The following is a 7,283-nucleotide window of genomic DNA, read 5'->3' as shown; positions in this document are numbered from 1 at the left end:
TGACTCCTTATGTTCCCTGCGCCTTCAGCCTGAAGTCTCCAAAGGAATTTGTTGACTTACTGCCGGGCACACAGGCCACAGGGATAAGAGCCTCGTTAGACGTAGAATCGCTGTTTACCAACGTACCTGTGGACGAGACAATCGGGATGATAGCCGACAGAGTGTATCGTGATCCAGCCTGTACTCCTCTTGACATACCAGAAAATATTCTGAGGAAACTACTCCAAGCTTGTACTAAAGAGGCACCCTTCTTGAGCCCGGATGGGCACATGTATAAGCAAGTAGATGGGGTCGCCATGGGTTCTCCCCTAGGTGTCCTGTTTGCAAACTTCTACATGGGTACCATCGAGCAAAAAGTCTTAGTCGACATGAACTTGAAACCGGCCATATACTGCAGGTATGTTGACGACATTTTTACACAGGTACCTGATGTCAGACATCTGCAGGAGCTGAAGGAGGCATTTGAGCAGAGTTCCGTGCTGCATTTCACTTACGAGATTGAAAAGGATGGGAAGCTGCCCTTTCTAGATGTAACAGTCATGGAAAAGAGCGGAGGTTTCCACACTGCAGTCTACACTAAGGAAACGAACATAGGAATGTACCTAAATGCCAACAGCGACTGCCCAGACAGGTACAAGAGGAGTGTTGTTAACGCATATGTCGACCGTGCTCTCACCCACAGCTCAGAATGGAAGCAAGTCGACGAAGAACTCTGTAGGGTAAGGCAGGTCCTAGTCAATAACGGCTTCTCCAATGGTTTCGTCGAAGACATCATAAGAAGGAAAGTGAAAAGCCATGCAACCTCTGAAGAGACAACTAACACAACACCTATACCCCCTATTAGACTATTTTACAGGAACTTCTTTTCCACAGCTCATAAAACGGAGGAAAGGGTCCTGAAAGATATTGTTAATAGAAACGTTATCCCTACAGACAAAAATCAGAGGATACAACTGACGATTTACTATAAAACCAGAAAAACGGCCAGCCTACTCATGAGAAACTCTCCAGACACAAAACAGAACGCTTTAAAAGAGACTAACGTCGTCTATGCCTTCAAATGCCCACTTGGGGACTGTAAGCTCCAAAAAACCCAGTATATAGGCAAGACAACAACATCTCTTTCTAGGCGTTTAACGATGCATAAGCAACAGGGCTCCATTAAGGAACATATAATCTCTTCCCACAACCAAACCATCGCCAGAGAAATCCTAGTAAACAACACAGAAATCATCGATAGATACAGCGATAGCAGGCGGCTTGACGTTTGCGAGGCACTACACATCAAGAAGTCAACACCAGCAATCAACAGCCAATTATTGCACAACTATATTCTACCCACATCAAGACTCCGCTCCAATATAGAAGCATCAAGAAATATGGACGAATAGGCTTTCTACAAACACTTCTATTCAATATCCATTGTTTCGTGTTCTGTCTTGTGTTGATGAAATTAATACCCTATTAATACCCTTGTTCTGTCTTGTGTTGATGAAATTAATACCCTATTAATACCACATTTTGTTCTGTCTTGTGTTAATGCCACATCACCCCATCTACCTCACTCAAATGTAGATATAAAATCGGAGATACGTAAGTTCTATTCAGTTGTGTATTTGTGAACTAAAGTCTTTGAAAATGTAATAAGTTTTACGAAACGCGCCCGTGTCGCGTCAGACTAGAAATAAAAATGAATTTTGGAGAATTGATTTTTGATTTACCTCCAACAGTGAAGCGTAATGTACGAAAGATTGAGAAAATTCGTGTTAGAATTATTAATCTTACTTTTTCGGTCATATTTAATAATATATATATATATATATATATATATATATATATATATATATATATATATATATATATATATATATATATATATATATATATATATATATTAATAAATATGACCGAAAAAGTAAGATTAATAATTCTAACACGAATTTTCTCAATCTTTCTTATATTTCTTTTCACTGTTGATGGTAACTGAAAAATCAGTTCCCCAAAATTCATTTTTATTTCTAGTCTGACACGACACGTGAACGCGTTTCATAATAACTTATTACATTTTCAAAGACTTTAGTTTACACACACACAACTATAACCTGCAAACACTAAACAGAGTTCTTCTAATCTATACTTTAAACAGCTTTCATCTTATATACCTGCATTTGGGTGAGGTGATATGTTACAACAGTTTTGGATGAGGTGAACACAACTTTCAACCCAAGACAGAACACGAAACAATGGGTATATATTGGGTAAATTAAAGGGAAGAATGGAAGTAACTGCAAAGGGCCTATTGACCCAAATTTCTTAATGCTTCTATATTGGTACAGAGTCTTCAAGTGGATAGAACATAGTTGAGCATTAATTGGATGTTGATTGCTGGTGTTGACTTCATGATATGTAGTGCCTCGCAAATGTCAAGCCGCCTGCTATACTTTACAAGAAAGAGTGCTACCAAAATATATATATATATATATATATATATATATATATATATATATTAGTATATTTTGGTAGCAGTCTTTCCTGTATACATATATTATTAAATATGTCCGAAAAAGTAAGATTAATAATTCTAACACGAATTTTCTCAATCTTTCGTACATTTCTTTTCACTGTTGGAGGTAAATCAAAAATCAATTCTCCAAAATTCATTTTTATTTCTAGTCTGACGCGAGACGAGCGCGTTTCGTAAAACTTATTACATTTTCAAAGACTTTAGTTTACAAATACACAACTGAATAGAACTTACGCATCTCCGATTTTATATCTACATTTTAGTGAGGTGGATGGGGTGAGGTGGCATTAATAGGGTATCAACACAAGACAGAACAAGAGGTGGTATTAATAGGGTATTAATTTCATCAACACAAGACAGAACACGAAACAATGGGTATTGAATAGAAGTGTATGTAGAAAGCCTATTGGTCCATATTTCTTGATGCTTCTATATTGGAACGAAGTCTTGAGGTGGGTAGAATATAGTTGTGCATTAATTGGCTGTTGATTGCTGGTGTTGACTTCTTGATGTGTAGTGCCTCGCAAACGTCAAGCCGCCTGGTATCGCTGTATCTAACGATGATTTCTGTGTTGTTTACTAGGATTTCTCTGGCGATGGTTTGGTTGTGGGAAGAGATTATATGTTCCTTAATGGAGCCCTGTTGCTTATGCATCGTTAAACGCCTAGAAAGAGATGTTGTTGTCTTGCCTATATACTGGGTTTTTTGGAGCTTACAATCCCCAAGAGGGCATTTGAAGGCATAGACGACGTTAGTCTCTTTTAAAGCGTTCTGTTTTGTGTCTGGAGAGTTTCTCATGAGTAGGCTGATCGTTTTTCTGGTTTTATAGTAAATCGTCAGTTGTATCCTCTGATTTTTGTCTGTAGGGATAACGTTTCTATTAACAATATCTTTCACGACCCTTTCCTCTGTTTTATGAGCTGTGGAAAAGAAGTTCCTGTAAAATAGCCTAATAGGGGGTATAGGTGTTGTGTTAGTTGTCTCTTCGGAGGTTGCATGGCGTTTCACTTTCCTTCTTATGATGTCTTCGACGAAACCATTGGAGAAGCCGTTGTTGACTAGGACCTGCCTTACCCTACAGAGTTCTTCGTCGACTTGCTTCCATTCTGAGCTGTGGCTGAGAGCACGGTCGACATATGCGTTAACAACACTCCTCTTGTACCTGTCTGGGCAGTCGCTGTTGGCATTTAGGCACATTCCTATGTTCGTTTCCTTAGTGTAGACTGCAGTGTGGAAACCTCCGCTCTTTTCCATGACTGTTACATCTAGAAAGGGCAGCTTCCCATCCTTTTCCATCTCGTAAGTGAAACGCAGCACGGAACTCTGCTCAAATGCCTCCTTCAGCTCCTGCAGATGTCTGACATCAGGTACCTGTGTAAAAATGTCGTCAACATACCTGCAGTATATGGCCGGTTTCAAGTTCATGTCGACTAAGACTTTTTGCTCGATGGTACCCATGTAGAAGTTTGCAAACAGGACACCTAGGGGAGAACCCATTGCGACCCCAACTACTTGCTTATACATGTGCCCATCCGGGCTCAAGAAGGGTGCCTCTTTAGTACAAGCTTGGAGTAGTTTCCTTAGGATATTTTCTGGTATGTCAAGAGGAGTACAGGCTGGATCACGATACACTCTGTCGGCTATCATACCGATTGTCTCGTTTCACTTACGAGATGGAAAAGGATGGGAAGCTGCCCTTGCTAGATGTAACAGTGGGATCATGAATCCCAATGAAGTCTCTTAGGTGTTCTGGTAGTATTTCCTTAACTAATTCACCTGTTGCACTGGTCGAGGATAAGAATGCCGGCAATGCTAACTGTGTCGCCTTGCGAATACCTATCCCCCCGAATCTAACTGGAAGCGTTGCTTGGTCCCATTGGTCATCTTGCAGGGAGAGGTTTAACACTTTCACGGTTATTGACCTTAGGAGTGTGTCATATTCTGTTAATTTTGGGCTGTCGAAGGAGGGAGCACACCTTAGGAAATAGGTCAGTCTGGGCAAAGCCAGGCACCTTGTGAGAAGGTACAGAGCATCGTGGGCGTCCAAAGCCCCTATTCTTCCCTCCATCCTCCTCAGGTCGTTCAGCTTTTCTTCGAGGACTACCTCAATGGCGCTCGAGCCCAGAGGTGCCCCTAGCAGCACACTGTCGGTGGGAGCGATCACTTGGGCTCCTGGCAATATGGTTCGCACTGCATCTATGGTTGGTTGGCTAGATGAGATGATTTCACACTTTAATGGGTTTAGGGTGAGTCCTAACTCCTCTCCCTTAGATTTCACCAGCTGTAGATCTTCTAGCAGGGACCCCTGTGCCCCTGCCAGGGTGCCATCGTCCAGGAACCAGATGTTGAGTTCGCTGGTCAACCTGCTTGTGACCTCTTTAACAGCCATGCAAAAAAGAAAAGGGGCAAGTGGGTCTCCCTGCGGGACACCTTTTGCAGAAGCAACTTCATGTTCCCCAAACAGCAGCGTCGATTCCCTACTGTACCCTGCTGAGACGAAGGGGAGTAGAGAAGGAAAGCTTGTTCGAACTGTTTCCAGTACCACATCCCTTTTTACCTGGTTGAAGGCATTTTTAAAGTCTAATTTAATTAATGCCTTATTTTCTGGGAGGTGCTTTATATAGGCTCGTGCTGCATGAGCTGCTGCTTCACAGCCATGGGGGACACCAAAACCTAGTTGATGGGGTCGAAGCATCGTCGCAGCGTCTATGCTAATTTTTCTGACAGCTGCCCTAGCAACAAGGCGCCGAAGTGTGTTACCCACGGCAATGGGTCTGACTCCACCATCTTTCTTCTTGAGGGCACAAAGGGATGCTCCAAAGAAAAAGGGTTTAATTGTATCTGGGATCAACCCAGAGAGGCAGTCGTTGACAAACTTCGTGACCTCTGACAATAGTGTCTCGGCAACTTCTCCGAGAACTGGGTTTACCATCTCCTTGAGGTGCTGAGGTCTTACTCCAGTGTATCCCCCTGCCGAGCCTGGCGGAAATGACATGATGGCTTTGTATACCTCTGACGCTTGGAGGAATAGAGGTCCCATGTCTGGGACATTTGTGTCCTGAGCAGTGGGTTCCCATGGTACTCTAGGAGGGTGCTTCTCTCTCAGCGAGTTGGCGGTAGCGGTATTTCTAGGGGCGATTGTGTCTTCGCTGGTAAGTAACCTAATTGCCCCTACTGTGTTGCCCTCTTCAATTTTTTTGGTCACTTGTGTTCCAAGTTTAAAATTGTCATTGGAACTCTTGGGTCTGCCACGACGGTTTTTGCGTTGAGGAGGGATGGGGATCAAGTTGTCAGCTCTGGGGAAATTATTTATTGCCCTAGTGACTGATGAGGCTAGCGACTTGCCTCCTCTTGCAGGTACGCCTAAGCAAATATTGCCAAACAGGAGCAAATTATGCCATGCTTTGATGGTGGCTGCAGCATTAAGATTTTCAGACCGTTCATTTACTTTCCTTAAAAGGTCTGTATATTTCCCTGCTGCAAATGGGCGCGCTGCTTTAGGAATGTGGGGAAGAGTTCTGGTGGTGGATGCTTTGATGGCCCCCCAGGAGGTCATCTGATGACATGAAGTTTGCTGGGATGTGTGGGGGTGCCGGGGGGACCTGTGGGCCTTCTCTCTCTACAGGTACCGTCAATGAACCCTCACAGTTGTTGTGTTGACGTAGGGTTCCATCGTTTCTAAGGATGTGTGATTCGTCACACACCCGACACGTTCCTCTGGGTCTGGGTCCTCTGGTTGCACGTCTGGGTGCACTGTTCCCAGGACCCTGTTCTTGGCTGAGGGGTTCCTGGTTAGTTGGTGGAGTCCCCTCCATCCCCCGGGCGGCCGGCGTGGGAGGGATGACAGGGGTGGTGGCGACAGGGGTGGACACGGGTGATGGCAGGAGGGGTGGCTAGCTGTCCCTCACACTCACCACTCCTATGAGTACTTGTGTCTCCCTCCCTTTTGGGAGGAACCTAAATGCCTGCTGTAACCTGTGCCATATCTGGGTGCATGGAGGGTAGCACATCCCTGCAACAAGCACTGTGTGGGCGGTGAATAGGTGGGTGGGAGACACCCAGGTGCAGGGTGGGCTGGGTGGTGGGATGGCAGGAGGTACTGTGGTGCGGTCAGGCCGGCGGGCGGGGAGGAGGTGGGGGTTGACCGGGCCTCGCTCAGCTTGAGGGGGGTCTGGGTGACACTTAAACACTGGTATAATTTTCTTGTATATCACTGCACAATGGTGAATGAATCATACACTTGTAATCCGACACACTGTGAGCTCTATTAGCTGTGACCATGATTGCTGATTTTTATTTTCATTTTTCTTTCCCAAACGTATTTCTATAAACACTGGGTGGCACATGAGTGACCCCCCCCTCGCCCGACCGAACAACAACACCCCCTCCTCCCCCACATCTTAGCCTGGGAGGCCTAGAGGGCGCCAGCGTGGCCCTCACTGCCGTTGTATTCCATACCTTGCACACCCACCTGTTTTTATCCGTTTTTGTTGAGATGGTCCACTCTAGGCACCTTCCGCCACTCCTGCACCTTCCCAGGACATTCACACAGCACTCTGTGAAGGCTAGGCACGGTGACGTCAGGATGTCCCTAGGTAATGGTTCAGTAAACAACAGAGCCTCCTCCACACGTCCTCCCGCCCAGCTAGCCCCCGTATATATTTATAAATATATATATAAATATATATATATATTTGATAAAATCAAATATATATATATATATATATATATATATATATATATATATATATATATATA

The sequence above is a fragment of the Procambarus clarkii genome, chromosome 7, assembly GCF_040958095.1.
Source record: "Procambarus clarkii isolate CNS0578487 chromosome 7, FALCON_Pclarkii_2.0, whole genome shotgun sequence".
Lineage (NCBI taxonomy): Eukaryota > Metazoa > Arthropoda > Malacostraca > Decapoda > Cambaridae > Procambarus > Procambarus clarkii.
This window is presented reverse-complemented; position numbering follows the sequence as displayed.